General features: G+C 39.7%; 1 long non-coding RNA gene across 5 annotated transcripts in view; it reads left to right on the top strand.

The window, feature by feature from the left end:
- Nucleotides 1-17396, top strand: part of LOC109566664 (uncharacterized) — a 46774-nt gene extending 29378 nt beyond the window's left edge. For 4 of the 5 annotated variants that reach the window (XR_011569657.1, XR_011569661.1, XR_011569658.1 and 1 more), the window contains one exon: nucleotides 8973-10390. This is a non-coding gene — a long non-coding RNA (uncharacterized lncRNA). Of the gene's footprint in view, nucleotides 1-8972; nucleotides 10391-16247 lie in introns of those variants that run through there. The other variant, XR_011569660.1, reaches the window with a different exon arrangement.

The following is a 17396-nucleotide window of genomic DNA, read 5'->3' on the forward strand; positions in this document are numbered from 1 at the left end:
GTTAATCTCCAGAATATACAAATAGTTCATACAGTACAGTATCAAGAAAATAAAAATCAACCCAATCAAAAAATGGGCAGAAGAATTAAACAGATATTTCTCCAAAGAAGACATATAGATGGCCATTAGGCACATGAAAGGATGCACAACATCTCTAATTATTAGAGAAATGTAAATCAAAACTACAAACAGCAAATGCTGAGAGGGTATGGAGAGTAGGGAACCCTCCTAGACTGTTACTTGGAATGTGAATTGGTATAGCCCCTACGGAGAGCGGTATGGAGCTTCCTTAATGACCTAAACATCAGTCAGTTCAGTCGCTCATTCGTGTCTGACTCTTTGTGACCCCACGGACTGCAGCATGCCAGGCCTCCCTGTCCATCACCAACTCCCTGAACTTGCTCAAATTCATGTCCATTGAGTCGGTGATGACATCCAACCGTCTCATCCTCTGTCGTCCCCTTCTCCTCCTGCCTTCAATCTTTCTGAGCATCAGGGCGTTTTCAAATGAGTCACTTCTTCACATCAGGTGGCCGAAGTATTGGAGTTTCAGCTTCAGCATCAGTCCTTCCAAGGAATATTCAGGACTGATTTCCTTTAGGATAGACTGGTTGGATCTCCTTGCAGTCCAAGGGACTCTCAAGAGTCTTCTCCAACACCACAGTTCAAAAGCTTCAATTCTTTGGTGCTCAGCTTTCTTTATAGTCCAACTCTCACATCCATACATGACTACTGGAAAAACCATAGCTTTGACTACATGGACCTTTGTCAGCAAAGTAATGTCTCTGCTTTTTAATATGCTGTCTAGGTTGATCATAACTTTTCTTCCAAGGAGTAAGCGTCTTTTAACTTCAAGGCTGCAATCATCATCTGCTGTAATTTTGGAGCCAAAAAAAGCAAAATCTGCCAGTGTTTCCACTGTTTCTCCATTTATTTGCCATGAAGTGATGGAGACCAGATGCCATGATCTTCGTTTTCTGAATGTTGAGTTTTAAGCCAACTTTTTCACTCTTCTCTTTCACTTTCATCAAGAGGCTCTTTAGTTCTTCCTTGCTTTCTGCCATAAGGATGGTGTCATCTGCATATCTGACATTATTGATATTTCTTCCAGCAATCTTGATTCCAGCTTGTGCTTCCTCCTGCCCAGCATTTCCCATGATGTACTCTGCGTATAGGTTAAATAAGCAGGGTGATAATATACAGCCTTGACATATTTCTTTCCCTATTTGGAACCAGTCTGTTGTTCCATGTCCAGTTCTAACTGTTGCTTCCTGACCAGCATACAGATTTCTCAAGAGGCAGGTCAGGTGGTCTGGTGTTCCCATCTCTTTCAGAATTTTCCACAGTTCGTTGTGATCCACACAGTCAAAGGCTTTGGCATAGTCAATAAAGCAGAAATAGATGTTTTTCTGGAACTCTTTTGCTTTTTCGTTGATCCAGTGGATGTTAGCAATTTGATCTCTGGTTCCTCTCCCTTTTCTAAATCCAGTTTGAACATCTGGAAGTTCACGGTTCATATACTGCTGAAGTCTGGCTTGCAGCTGTCATATGATCCTGCTATCCCACTCTAAGTATACATCTAGAGAAAACCATAATTTGAAAAGATACATACATCCCAATGTTCACTGAAATGCTATTTACAATAGCCAAGACATGGAAGCACCCTAAATATCCATTGATAAATGGATACAGAGGATGTGGTGTACATACAACTGAATGTTACTCAGCTGTAAAAATGAATGAAATAGTGCAATTTGCAGTAACATGAATGGACTCAGAGCTTTTCATATATTAAGTGAAGTAAGCCGAACAGCCTGGAGAAGGAAACGGCAACCCACTTTAGTGTTCTTGCTGGAAAATCCCATGGACAGAGAGCCTGGCGGGCTACAGTCCATGGGGTCGCAAAGAGTCGGACACGACGGAGTGACTAACACACACACACACATGCCAAACAGAGGAAGACAAATATCATATGATATCACTTATATGTGGAACCTTCAGAAAATACGAGTGAACTTACATACAAAACAGAAATAAACCCATAGACAAAACAAACTTATGGTTACCAAAAGGGAAGGGAGGATAGATGCATTAGGGGTGTGGGATTGACACTTACACTGCTGCTGCTGCTAAGTTGCTTCAGTCGTGTCCGACTCTGTGTGACCCCATGGACTGCAGCCTACCAGGTTCCTCCGTCCATGGGATTTTCCAGGCAAGAGTACTGGAGTGGGGTGCCATTGCCTTCCCCTAACACCTACACACTATTGTATATAAAATAGATAACCAACTAGAACGTATACTCTTCACTTACATCTGAGCTGGACTTTTTCTCCTCCTATTGTCCCACAGAGCATAATAGAATCAGTGCTGTGGGGGTTTCAAGAAGATTATAGCTTTTGCTCCTTTGCAGCGCTCGGCCGCAGTGAAGAAGCCCAGGATGAAAGAGCAAGTGGAGAGAGGCCCAGGCATCTGTCACTTCAGGCTTTCGTACTTAGGGCCCAGGTCATCAGGGTACACTGTTCCAGTCAACTCACCAGCTTGCTGCAGACACAGAGTCCAGTTGAGATTGGAAGAACTGCGTGGTCAGCCCCCAAAATCCCGAAATATTTGATGATAAATTGATAAATAAACAACGATAAATTGTTCTTAACATGCTCAGCTTCATTTTCTGTCTTGTTTGGTTTTGGCAGCAATATATAGCTGATGCTAAAGGTTATCTTAAATTTCTTTCATATTCCCCCTTAGCCTCCTTACAACCTAGCCCACCCTTGTCCATTATAAACACTCAAGTGTTTTGTGGTGGAATTAATACCTGCTTTTTCCTTGGCTTGATCTTTTTACAAATTCAATTTATTTAATTTTATGTTTACTAAGTTAGATTTTTTAGTTGGCTCTCTTAGAAGGCTGATCACATATTTGCAAGGTAGTTTCATAATTTGGATAAAAATATACTTATCTCTGGGGCTTCCCAGGTGGATGAGTGGTAAAGAATCTGCCTGCAATGCAGGAGACACAGGTTTGATCCCTGGTCCAGGAAGATGCACTGGAGGAGGAAATAGTGACCCACTCCAGCATTCTTCCCTGGGAAAACCCATGGACAGAGGAACCTGGTGGGCTACAGTCCACGGGTTGCAAAGAGTTGGACACAACTTACCGACTGAACAACAACAAACTTACCTTTAAGCTGTGTAGACAGGATAAGGCAAGTAAGAAAGGTACCCCTGACTCTCATAATTGGATAAGTGTGTGAGTTGTATGTCTTTGATTTATGCTGATTTTGTGCAAGTCATATAGTTTCCTGGGCGTTGATTGGCTTGTCTAAGTTGGGAGGTCTGGATCAGAGGTGCTGTGCGGTCTTCTCCAAGCATTCTGTTTACAGACCTGGCTTAGACAGTTGTGGCCACAGAGGCAAGAACTGCTGAGTTCGTTCCAAGTTTAAAGCAGTTGTCAAAGAGGAGAAACTGTTTTCTCTGGGGTAGAAGACAAGACCCAGTGGTCACTGCTTTCATGGTATGTTTTGTCATTTGTTGGGAAGGAAATTAATTTGTGATCCTTGTCCAGCTCCCTTGGTCTATATCATAAAATACATCACAACTGGCAGGTGGCTGGCAGCATCAGCAGGGAGAGCATGGAATCATGTTAGGAATGAATGGGCCTCTTTAATTCAACAATCACATGTTTTCAGAAGACCATTGGAACATATTTACTGCCACCAATTTCCTCACTGGAAATACTTTCTAATCAGTTAGCACAGTCACCCATGATTTGGCAAATTTTTTTATTTTTTAAATTGATTTTTATTGGCGTATAGTTGTTTTACAATGTTGTCTTAGTTTTTCCTGTATAGCAAAGAGAATCCACAGACTCAAACCATATGTCAAGGCCTTTATAAGATGTGTAAATTCTGTTTAAAAAATAATTAGATTTTGCATTTTTCAATAAGTAAAAAGAAAATTACAGTTGAGATTATGCTCCAAGTATATTTAGTTAGATCTAATTAGAGTAATGTTCATCTATCAGTGTGAAATTAGGAACTTTCTATTAGATTAACAACTTTATTTTTCCAAGCAAAAATACTATGTGACTTGATGCAAACCAATATTATCTAAAGAAATAAATTTACTAAAAAAAAAAAAAAGAAAGAATGGGTCTTTTACACCTTGCAGAGTGGCAGTTTCTTTCATATTTGTGTTACCATAAGCCTATTGCTGCAACACTTGAAGATGCTGAAGCCTGCTCTATGGTTGGTGAGTAAGAGGAAGTAAAAAAATAGCTTTCTTAATCTAAACTAATTTAAATATCTTATTCCTTAGGGAGAAAATTTATGAGTACAAATTTCTTAATTGTTGTTATATGGTTACTGCTCTCTATAGTAAGTGTATGCTGTTGATCACACTAGAGTGAAATGACCTCTCCCTCTGGATGAAATATTTAAGGCCTGCTGGGAGAAGGGAATGGCACCCCACTCCAGTACTCTTGCCTGGAAAATCCCATGGATGGAGGAGCCTGGTAGGCTGCAGTCCATGGGGTTGTGAAGAGTCGGACACGACTAAACGACTTCACTTTCACTTTTTACCTTCATGCGTTGGAGAAGGAAATGGCAACCCACTCCAGTGTTCTTGCCTGGAGAATCCCAGGGTCGGTGGAGCCTGACCGGCTGCCATCTATGGGGTTGTAAAGAGTCGGACACGACTGAAGCGACTTAGCAGCAGCAGCAAAGTGTTCAAGCTGGTTTTAGAAAAGGCACAGGAACCAGAGATCAAATTGCCAACATCTGCTGGATCATTGAAAAAGCAAGAGAATTCCAGAAAAACATCTATTTCTGCTTTATTGACTATGCCAAAGCCTTTGACTATGTGGATCACAATAAACTGTGGAAAATTCTGAAAGAGATGGGAACACCAGACCACCTGACCTGCCTCTTGAGAAACCTATATGCAGGTCAGGAAGCAACAGTTAGAACTGGACATGGAACAACAGACTGGTTCCAAACAGGAAAAGGAATAAGTCAAGGCTGTATATTGTCACCCTGCTTTTTTAACTTATATGCAGAGTATATCACAAGAAACGCTGGGCTGGAGGAAGCACAAGCTGGAATCAAGATTGCCGGGAGAAATATCAATAACCTCAGATAAGCAGATGACACCACCCTTATGGCAGAAAGTAAAGAAGAACTAAAGAGCCTCTTGATGAAAGTGAAAGTGGAGAGTGAAAAAGTTGGCTTAAAGCTCAACATTCAGAAAACAAAGATCATGGCATCTGGTCCCATCACTTCATGGGAAATAGATGGGGAAACAGTGGAAACAGTGTTAGACTTTATTTTTTTTGGCTCCAAAATCACTGTAGATGGTGACTGCAGTCATGAAATTAAAAGACTCTTACTCCTTGGAAAGAAAGTTATGACCAACCTAGACAGTGTATTCAAAAGCAGAGACATTACTTTGCCAATAAAGGTCTGTCTAGTCAAGGCTATGGTTTTTCCAGTGGTCATGTATGGATGTGAGAGTTGGACTGTGAAGAAAGCTGAGTGCCGAAGAACTGATGCTTTTGTACTGTGGTGTTGGAGAAGACTCTTGAGAGTCCCTTGGACTGCAAAGAGATCCAACCAGTCCATTCTGAAGGAGATCAGCCCTAGGATTTCTTTGGAAGGAATGATGCTAAAGCTGAAAGTCCAGTACTTTGGCCACCTCATGTGAAGAGTTGACTCATTGGAAAAGACTCTGATGCTGGGAGGGATTGGGGGCAGGAGGAGAAGGGGACGACAGAGGATGAGATGGCTGGATGGCATCACCGACTTGATGGACGTGAGTTTGAGTGAATTCCGGGAGTTGGTGATGGACAGGGAGGCCTGTCATGCTGCAATTCATGGGGTCGCAAAAAGTCGGACACGACTGAGTGACTGAACTGAACTGAACTGAATGGGCAGGTGGGCAGCAGCTGCTGGGTCACAAGCTATTCCTTCCACTCTCAGGTCTGAGGATTATATGAGCTGATGCCTCTAACCTCCCGCTGTCTCTGATCTTCATTTCATAGGCAGGAACCTGAAGCTTCCTTGTCCTCCTGGCAGTTCCCACCTTCATCTCCTGATTCTAGACCAGAGACCAGCAGTTTGAGAGCAACCGACCTTTCCCTCTAAGTCTAGTCCACCTTCCTGGAATTTATTTCTTTATCCCTGAATTGGGAAGTAAAGATAAGACATCTTCAAAGTTTCATAGCAATAGAGGCAAGAATACAAATTTTTTGTATCTCTAGCCTGCTTCATACAGATGGACTACATCTTCACATGTGAGACAGAAATAACTTCATTGTCATTCAAGGAACCCGGAAACTTCTGGTTCTTTCCAACAGTCATATGTCACACACTCCAACGTTGTCTATAACTTAAGTTTGGTGTACTTTCCACAGCATTCTTGCAAGTAATAACCACATATTTTTAGGCTTAATAAAAGGCAACATTATAAAAATTAATGGTCACTAGGCCACTTGCAAAATAGTAATATAAATTAAAGATTAGTAATACTTAACATTTTTTTGTTAACTATCTCTTCTAAACCAGTATAAATTGAGGTATATTGAGAAGCTTGTCATATTCACTTAAACGTACAAACACTAAGTATAAAAATACATTTCAAAACTCTTGTAAGTACTTCTGCTTCAGGTATAATGGAGCTGAGGACCAGAATTACCTTCCCTTCTTAAGCTAGTAGAAAACTAGATAAAACATGTAAAAAATGATTCTCACCCACTGGAAGATGAGAAATGGAGAGTGATTCCAGGAGAAGAAAAGGAGCTGAGGTGCTTTCTATAACTGCCCCAGGTAATGAACGGGAAAGGGTGTTCTGACTACATAACTGGGAGAGAAAACCAAAGGCCAGCCTGTGGGTCCCAGTGACTTGAGGATACACAGTTCAGAACGTAGGAAGGACGGGATCTGGCCTGGACAAGGGTGAGGAGAACAAGCCATTTGTCTCAGGCACAGAAGTTAAAGGGATGCTGGAAACTAAGTACTCAAGATAAAAAAAAAAAAAAAAAAAAATCCAATATTTTAAAAATTAAACAATATAGAAAGCTCATGATGAGCAAAATATCAAACTTTTAAAAAAGACAGAAACTGACTGTGAACATGCATGATTTGGCTGCCGTTGCCTTACTCTGATCTACCTCTGTCAGAATGTTTAATTTTGGTGAAGTCCAACGTGTCAATCATCACTTGTATTTGCTTTACTAAATCTTTGCCTACAGCAAATTTACAAAGATTTTCTCCTATATTTTCCTCTAGGAATTTTGTTGTTTTTACTTTTAAATTTAAGTATGAATTTTATTAAATTAATTTTATTTATGTTGTGAGTTAGGGGGTCAAGATTCTTTGTTGTCGTTGTTTTTTTTTTTCATACAGATATCTATTGGTTTCAGCATCTCTTGATGAAGTGAATATGTTTCTCTATTTGATGACATTTTGGCTTTTGTGAAAATTCAGTTGGCCACACATATGTATATAGGTTTTTGGACTCTATTTTATTTTCATGAGATGTTTGTCTGCCATTATATCATTACCATCTTGTCTTGACTATTGTGACTTTTAGTAAGTCTTAAAATGAGATGGTGTGATTATTCTGGTTTGTTCTTTGATTTTGAAATTGTTTTCATTATTCTAGGTCCTTTTATTTGTATATCAATTTTAGAATGAGCTTACTAATGTCTATTACTATGACTTTCAAGTAAAATTGCTTGAATCTGTAATTCAAATTTGAGGAGAATGTGTACCATATCAAGCCTTCTAGTTTATGAACTTGGACTTGTAATACTGTATATTTCTCTCCAATTGGTCTGCTGCAATGGCTCTCCATAATGCTGTGCAGTTTTTAGTATAGAGATCGTGTGCTTTTCAAATTAAATTTATTCAATTAATTCAATTTTCCAATTTTTTGCTGGGGTATAGACATGTAATTGATTTTTATATGTTAAACTTTTGCTAGCTATTAATAAATTCATTCATCAATTTCAAAAAATTTGTAGATTCCTTTGAAATTTTATGTAGAGAAACTTATATGGTCTGTAAATAGAGATAAGTCTGTTTCTCCATTTCTCTTTTCAAATCATGCTCTTCCTCACTCCCTCCCCTGCATCCTTTCTTTCTTCTGTCTGTATCTATCGTCTATCTATCATTTTCCAATTGCAATAATTAAGACCTCTTGAGGCTCTGTATGTTTTTCTTCAATATTTTCTCTCTGCTTTTCAGGTTGAATTATTGCTTTTTGTATATCTTCACTATCACTAATTCTTTCGCATGCCAGCTCTAAGATACTATTAACCTCCATTCTCTCATTTTAGTCATTTTACTTGAAGTTGTACAATTTATACTTACAATTTTTATTTCTCTTCTGAGATTTCCTATTTATTTACTTATGGCTAACTATACTTTCTTTTACTTTTAAAACAACTTTTCTTTAGCTCTTTGAACATATTTACAGTTGCTGCTTTAAAGTCTTTGTTAAATCCAACACATGAGTAATCTGCAGGATGAATTATTTTGGCAGTTTTTTGTTTTTTTTTTTTGCTGAATATGACTCATGTTTTCTTGTTTCTTTATGGATTTGGTTATTCAGTAGTTATCTTTGATAGCACATTGTAGAGATTCTGGAAAATGTTGATTTTATTTTGGTGGGCAGTTCAATTACTGGCTGGTCATCTTTGACTTTATAATCTTGGCCTTAGTAATCTGCTTTGTTAAGATAGATGTTTGGAAAGATGTTTGGAGGGGTTTTCCAGCCTCTCACTTGATGGGACTCAATTTCTGCACTTTGTCTTCCAGGAGATCTTGTCAGGGTTTGGTTTTAGATTTTATTTGGGTAGATATGGAAAAAGGCATAGGTCTTACTTCTAAAAGGCAGTGTTTTGTTGTCCTGGAGGATATCCAAAGTGCTAGTGAAATTTTAACTAGCACTGATTGACCACTATTATCTCTTTTCTAGGTTTAACCCTGCAGCAGCTGCTTTCTGGAAGCCTTCTGTGATATCAGTTTGACCGTGCACAGCACAGCCTTTGGTCATGTGGTATATGAGGAATCTTCAGTCCACCATTTAAAGTCCCTACTGTGTATATCTTCTGCTTCTGGGGTCCTGGTCCTATAGATTCCAGCTGTTCCAACTCTGATCTCTGCCTTCTTAGCACAGATGGATTGCCACCTGGACTCCAGCTCACCACACTGCAGTCAAGAAGTTGTTCCAAGATTTCCCTGGTGGTCCGGTGGTTAATACACAATGCTCCCAGTGCAGGGGGCACAGGTTTGATCCCTGGTTGGGGAACAAAGACCCCTGTATGCTTCCTGGTGAGGGCAAAATAAAATCAACAAAAACCCTAACTTGTCCCCAGTCAGACAGCTGGGTTATCATGAATGAGACTCACATTGTGAGTTCCTTTTTCAGGGAGCACAGCCTTGAACTGCTTGTGATCCATTGCTGAAACCCAAATGCCTCCTATATCTGACCCATTACTACACTTGTTTATGATCGGAATGCTACTCTGGTACTAGTTATTGCATTATAGTCAGCATCATTTTAATCTTTACATAATATTAATGACAGTTCTTTATATTTGTTAAACATATAGGCTCTGACAGTAAAGAATCTGTCTGCAGTGCAGGAGACCAGAGTTCAGTCCCTGGATCAGGAAGATCTCTGGAGAGGGGAATGGCAACCCACTCCAGTATCCTTGCCTGGAGAATCCCATGGACAGAGGAGTCTGGCAGGCCACAGTCTGTGGGGTCGCACAGAGTCGGATATGATTGGTGCCTGAGTTGGTGATGGACAGGGAGGCCTGGCGTGCTGCGATTCATGGGGTTGCAAAGAGTCGGACACGACTGAGCGGCTGAACTGAACTGAACTGAACTGTACACTTTACACTGTAGTTTTGACCATACGACCTTCTTGTGAATACGCAAAAAACAAAAATATAAGTGAAAGGAATTGAGTATTTTTCCTAAAACTTCAAATTCTTTTGAATTACTTCAAGTCAGAGTTGTTGGTGCTTGTAATTTTCCATACCGTTGTATGGTGCTCTGGGCCACTGAGATCGCTACTGATTCCTCAAATGACTGATCCATTGATTCTCTGATTCTCTTCAAGTTACTGTCACTTCTGAATTTTGATGTTGATATGTTTAAGGAGTGCAAATGTGCAGCAGCTTTGTATGTTATGACTGCCACCTGGTCCACAGTAATTATGACATGCCATGGGCAGTAAGAGAGCATCCAGATCTTCAAGATATTAAAATGTGGGTAAGTGTGCAGATTAGAATCAGTGGCATACAGTATCTGACTCACACTCTATGCATCTTAGTTGTGAGAAAATTATAGACTAACTCAAAAAATAAAAACAGTTTTATTATATTACAGGGACTGTATTTAGCATGATTCTAGAATTAATCACCAGTCTTTACTCTTGTAACTAACACTGGATATATAATGTAATCCACTAGTAATTTTTATTAATATAACTTAACAGGGAATCAAAGTTAATTTTGTTTTTTTTCTTCCAAAGTCAATTTTGAATATCAATGTGGAAAAAAAATGTATAGAAGAAAGAATGATATCTACATACAAGGATTTATCGATTTCCTGTGTTAGGGCCAAGGGCAGGCTGCCCCAACATATACCTCAATGGCATAGAGATTATTTAGAATTAAAATTACTTGAGAAGCAGTTGGTAAAAAAAGATACAGAAAACACTCTTACCCTCCACATTTCCCCTGAAAGCAGGAAATAAATCTTCCATGTGAAAGTGTCCTTCCTATACCAGGGGGATAGAGAGATTTCTTATAAACAAAGTTAGGGAATTCAAGGCTAAGAAAGCTATAAACAGGCTTTATTACTTCTTCATTAGTCTGCTTCCCCAAGCACAAGCCTCTTTCACAGATACTTTTTTTCTTTGTATAAAAATAATATACAAACAGCCTACTTTGTTCACTTCAGGGGTCCTATTTCAATGAGAGCTCTGTGTCTATGAATTAAATTAGTCTTTTTCTCTTGTTAATCTGTCTTGGTCAATTAATTATTAGACCAGTTAAGAGAACTCAAAAGACCTTGACCCTATATGAAAGGTGGGTAAATATGCTTTAGATGAAAAATAAACAATTTAGTGTGGATTTCTTAACACATCACTGCTTACATTTTGATACATTTGTCTTTGTAATGCTAAATAAGAGGGCTTCCACTCTACTATTATTATGTCTGTTTTACAAAGGAAGAAGTTGAAATAAAACCCAAGAAAGAGTAATGAAGGGAAAAACTATGATTCCACAGTCACCAAGTGGTGGATGTGGGATGCCCACCGCAGTGCAGTTTCAAAGACCCCCACCCTCAAGTTTAACAGTCTCCCACTGAGTCCCCATGTGTACTTAGAAAAAGCATTTAGCTTCTCCAGATTTGAATATTTTATCTGTTAAATAGAGGGGATTGTATCAGATATCTTAGTTCTATTAATTCTAATAATTAACTTTTATCACATAATTCTCTACAACTTAAGCATGGCTCCAATACTTAAGTTCTTCATGAATACTTTTACCAGACAGAAACAGGTGAGGAAAAATACTTTCAATATTTATTTGAATTTTTACAATACCATAGTGGTAATAGGGCTTCCCGTGTGGTGATAGTGGTAAAGAACCTGCCTGTCAATGAAGGTAGATGTAAGAGATGAGGGTTCGGTTGCTGGGTTGGGAAGATCCCCTAGAGCAACCCACTCCAGTATTCTTGCCTGGAGAATCCCATGGAGAGCAGAGACTGTGGGCCGTATGGCCCATAGGGTCGCAAAGAGTCAGACACGACTAACGTGACTTAGCACACATGCACACATAGAGATAACAGCGTGGCTAAACTGAGACAGCCCAACTAAGAGTTGCTGAGGTCTTCTTTGATGATTTTATGCCTATCCAAAATTTCAAATTCCTTTTATATGGGCTCAAATATCAAGATAGTTGACATTTCCCTTGTCAAATATTCTAAAATTTTGTTGCTGTTGTTCAGTCACTAAGTCATGTCCGACTCTTTAAGATCCCATGGATTGCAGCATGCCAGGCCTCCCTGTCCATCACCAACTCCCAGTGTTCACTCAGACTCACGTCCATTGAGTCAGCGATGCCATCCAGCCATCTCATCCTCTGTCGTCCATTTCTCCTCCTTCCCCCAATCCCTCCCAGCATCAGAGTCTTTTCCAATGAGTCAACTCTTCTCATGAGGTGGCCAAAGTACTGGAATTTCAGCTTCAGCATCATTCCTTCCAAAGAAATCCCAGGGCTGATCTCCTTCAGAATGGACTGGTTGGATCTCCTTGTAGTCCAAGGGACTCTCAAGAGTCTTCTCCAACACCACAGTTCAAAAGCATCAATTCTTTGGCACTCAGCCTTCTTCACAGTCCAACTCTCACATCCATACATGACCACAGGAAAAACCATAGCCTTGACTAGATGGAACTTTGTTGGCAAAGTAATGTCTCTGCTTTGGAATATGCTATCTAGGTTGGTCATAACTTTCCTTCCAAGAAGTAAGCGTCTTTTAATTTCATGGCTGCAGTCACCATCTGCAGTGATTTTGGAGCCCAAAAATATAAAGTCTGACACTGTTTCCACTGTTTCCCCATCTATTTCCCATGATGTGATGGGACCAGATGCCATGATCTTTGTTTTCTGAATGTTGAGCTTTAAGACAACTTTTTCACTCTCCACTTTCACTTTCATCAATAGGCTTTTTAGTTCCTCTTCACTTTCTGCCATAAGGGTGGTGTCATCTGCATATCTGAGGTTATTGATATTTCTCCCGGCAATCTTGATTCCAGCTTGTGTTTCTTCCAGCCCAGCGTTTCTCATGATGTACTCTGCATATAAGTTAAATAAACAGGGTGACAATATACAGCCTTGACGTACTCCGTTTCCTATTTGGAACCAGTCTGTTGTTCCATGTCCAGTTCTAACTGTTGCTTCCTGCCCTGCATACAAATTTCTCAAGAGGTAGATCAGGTGGTCTGGTATTCCCATGTCTTATTTTCCACAGTTTATTGTGATCCACACAGTCAAAAGCTTTGGCATAGTCAACAAAGCAGAAATAGATGTTTTTCTGGAACTCTCTTGCTTTTTCAATGATCCAATGGATGTTGGCAATTTGATCTCTGGTTCCTCTGCCTTTTCTAAAACCAGCTTGAACATCAGGAAATTCATGGTTCACATATTGCTGAAGCCTGGCTTGGAGAATTTTGAGCATTACTTTACTAGCATGTGAGATTTGGAATAGCTCAACTGGAATTCCATCACCCCCACTAGCTTTGTTCGTAGTGATGCTTTCTAAGGCCCACTTGACTTCACATTCCAGGATGTCTGGCTCTAGGTCAGTGATCACACCATCGTGATTATCTGGGTCGTGAAGTTCTTTTTTGTATAGTTCTTCTGTGTATTCTTGCCATCTCTTCTTAATATCTTCTGCTTCTGTTAGGTCCATACCATTTCTGTCCTTTATCGAGCCCATCTTTGCATGAAATGTTCCTTTGCTATATCTGATTTTCTTGAAGAGATCTCTGGTCTTTCCCATTCTGTTGTTTTCCTCTATTTCTTTGCATTGATCGCTGAAGAAGGCTTTCTTATCTCTTCTTGCTATTCTTTGGAACTCTGCATTCAGATGTTTATATCTTTCCTTTTCTCCTTTGCTTTTTGCTTCTCTTCTTTTCACAGCTATTTGTAAGGCCTCCCCAGACAGCCATTTTGCTTTTTTGCATTTCTTTTCTATGGGAATGGTCTTGATTCCTGTCTCCTGTACAATGTCACAAACCTCATTCCATAGTTCATCAGGCACTCTATCAGATTTAGGCCCTTAAATCTATTTCTCACTTCCACTGTATAATCATAAGGGATTTGATTTAGGTCATACCTGAATGGTATAGTGGTTTTCCCTACTTTCTTCAATTTCAGTCTGAATTTGGCAATAAGGAGTTCATGGTCTGAGCCACAGTCAGCTCCTGGTCTTGTTTTTGCTGACTGTATAGAGCTTCTCCATCTTTGGCTGCAAAGAATATAATCAATCTGATTTCGGTGTTGACCATCTGGTGATGTCCATGTGTAGAGTCTTCTCTTGTGTTGTTGGAAGAGGGTGTTTGTTATGACCAGTGCATTTTCTTGGCAAAACTCTATTAGTCTTTGCCCTGCTTCATTCCGTATTCCAAGGCCAAATTTGCCTGTTACTCCAGGTGTTTCTTGACTTCCTACTTTTGCATTCCAGTCCCCTATAATGAAAAGGACATCTTTTTTGGGTGTTAGTTCTAAAAGGTCTTGTAGGTCTTCATAGAACTGTTCAACTTCAGCTTCTTCAGCGTTACTGGTTGGGGCATAGACTTGGATTACTGTGATATTGAATGGTTTGCCTTGGAAACAGAGATCATTCTGTCGTTTTTGAGATTGCATCCAAGTACTGCATTTCGGACTCTTTTGTTGACCATGATGGCTACTCCATTTCTTCTGAGGGATTCCTGCCTGCAGTAGTAGATATAAAGGTCATTTGAGTTAAATTCACCCATTCCAGTCCATTTCAGTTCGCTGATTCCTAGAATGTTGACATTCACTCTTGCCATCTCCTGTTTGACCACTTCCAATTTGCCTTGATTCATGGACCTGACATTCCAGATTCCTATGTAATATTGCTCTTTACAGCATCGGACCCTGCTTCTATTACCAGTCACACCCACAGCTGGGTATTCTTTTTGCTTTGGCTCCATCCCTTCATTCTTTCTGGAGTTATTTCTCCACTGATCTTCAATAGCATATTGGGCACCTACTGACCTGGGGAGTTCCTCTTTCAGTATCCTATCATTTTGCCTTTTCATACTGTTCATGGGGTTCTCAAGGCAAGAATACTGAAGTGGTTTGCCATTCCATTCTCCAGTTCACCACATTATGCCAGATCTCTCCACCATGACCCACTCATCTTGGGTTGCCCCACAGGCATGGCTTAGTTTCATTGAGTTAAACAAGGCTGTGGTCCTAGTATGATTAGATTGACAGGTTTTCTGTGAGTATGGTTTCAGTGTGTCTGCCCTCTGATGCCCTCTTGTAACACCTATCTCCTAGAGTTAGCTCAAATTCATGTCCATTGAGTCAGTGATGCTATCTAACTATCTCATCCTCTGCTGCCCTCTTCTCCTTTTGCCTTCATTCTTTCCAAGCATCAGAGTCTTTCCCAAAGAGTCTGCTCTTTGCATCAGATGCCAAAGTATTGGAGCTTCAGCATCAGTCCTTCCAATAAATATTAAGGGTTGATTTACTTTAGGATTTTCTGGTTTGATCTCCTTGCAGTCCAAACAATTCTCAAGAGTCTTCTCCAGTACCACAATTTGAAAGTATCAGTTCTTTAGTGCTCAGCCTTCTTTATGGTCCAACTCTCGCATCCATACGTGACTACTGGAAAAACCATAGCTTTGACTAGACAGACTTTTGTTGGCAAAGTGATGCCTCTGCTTTTTAATATGCTGTCTGCTGCTACTGCTGCTAAGTTGCTTCAGTCATGTCCGACTCCATGCAACCCCATAGACGGCAGCCCACCAGGCTCCTCCATCCCTGGGATTCTCCAGGTAAGAACACTGGAGTGGGCTGCCATTTCCTTCTCCAATGCACGCACATATGCCTGCATGCTAAGTCGCCTCAGTTGTGTCTGACTGTGCGACCCTATGGACAGCAGCCCACCAGGCTCCTCCATCCACAGGATTCTCCAGGCAAGAATACTGGAGTGGGCTGCCATTTCCTTCTTCATATGCTGTCTAGGTTTGTCATAGTTTTCCTTCTAAGGAGCAAGCATGTTTTAGTTTCATGGCTGCAGTCATCATCCACAGTGATTTTGCAGCCCAAGAAAATAAAGTCTGTCACTGTTTCCCCATCTATTTGCCATGAAGTGATGGGACCAGATGCCATTATCTTTCTTTTTTGAATGTTGAGTTTTAAGCCAGTTTTTCACTCTCCTCTTTCACCCTCATCAAGAGGCTCTTTAGTTCCTCTTCACTTTCTGCCATTAGAGTGGTATCATCTGCATATCTGAACTAACATTAAAAAAAGAACTAACACTGAAAAAAGAAATAACACCAAAAAATGATGTCCTTTTCATCATAGGCGATTGGAATGCAAAAGTGGGACCTCCTAAAACTAATGCCAATCAAATTTTTGACACCTGAATTCAAATATCCTTTTTGAATAATGGGCACACTCCGTTTCTTTTGCAGCCTCACAGTTACTTCCTGATCTTGAGTAATGAACAGCCTTTGGTGAACATCTAAGAGCACCACCTAATAGCACCTCACTGTTCTGGAATCCTGTAACAATTTCTCTGGCTTGGTCAATATGTATTAGGCATTCTGTTTCAAAACTTTAATCATAACTAAAAAGTCTACCATTATTTGGTAAGCTTTTAAAAATATTTGACATTATTAGTGTCTACTGGGCAGTTTACCAAAGATGGATTTTTCCTTAAAACTGTGCGTGTTTGGAATCCTGTGTCATTAGACGTAGAGTTGAACTAAAAATGTGTATAAAGTAAATGATGTTGATGAGCATAGAGTGCTATTAAGAATGTATATAATACTATGTAATAAAACAGATATACCCAGGAAAGTATAGTTTTCATTATATGAAAATAATTCTATTTTCATATTATTTATTATTTGATTTAGATCAGAGACTTTTATAATTAATTCCTAATCAATTCTTGGCAAAGTTTGCTGCTTTTACTTCCAGAAGATAAAGTGCATAGCAAGAATAAGCTATTTCAGAATTTTCCCATGTTTTTGCACTCTATTGCCTTAGCCCTGCATTTATCTCTCAGTTTTCACGTACAATGATCTAAATGAAATTTTTGAGATGAATATTAGTTTTTCACAACATACAACATCTGGTCCCAATTGAGGTAATAGGGTTATAGTCAACAGGATACAAAGTACTCATGAAAACATTCATGTTGAGAAAGAACCTTCTGGGACAACTGAAAGATGGATCTTCTGTTTGCTAGGGGAATGCCTTCCACTGGAGGCTGAGGAAGCACCAGGACTGGAAGACAACACAGATTAGTGTTGATATGAAGATGAATCTCAGACCCAATCTGAGATCAGCCACCCACAGAACTTTGTTTATTTCTAAAATGGATTGTTCAGATATGGCGTTCCTTATGTGCAAAAATGTAGTGAATAAAGAGACAGAGGGAGAAGGGTGATTGTTCTCAGATAAACTGGAAACATTTATTAAATCTTGTTTTATCTTAAACATTTCACTAGGAGAGTGTGTGTAACATTGGCTTAATATCAGGGTAGGGAATGAAGAAACTAAACAAATGTGTCTCAGAATATATTTCTTTAAACAGACTCTTTTTCTTCCTTTAC

The sequence above is a fragment of the Bos indicus genome, chromosome 12 (genome assembly GCF_029378745.1).
Source record: "Bos indicus isolate NIAB-ARS_2022 breed Sahiwal x Tharparkar chromosome 12, NIAB-ARS_B.indTharparkar_mat_pri_1.0, whole genome shotgun sequence".
NCBI lineage: Eukaryota > Metazoa > Chordata > Mammalia > Artiodactyla > Bovidae > Bos > Bos indicus.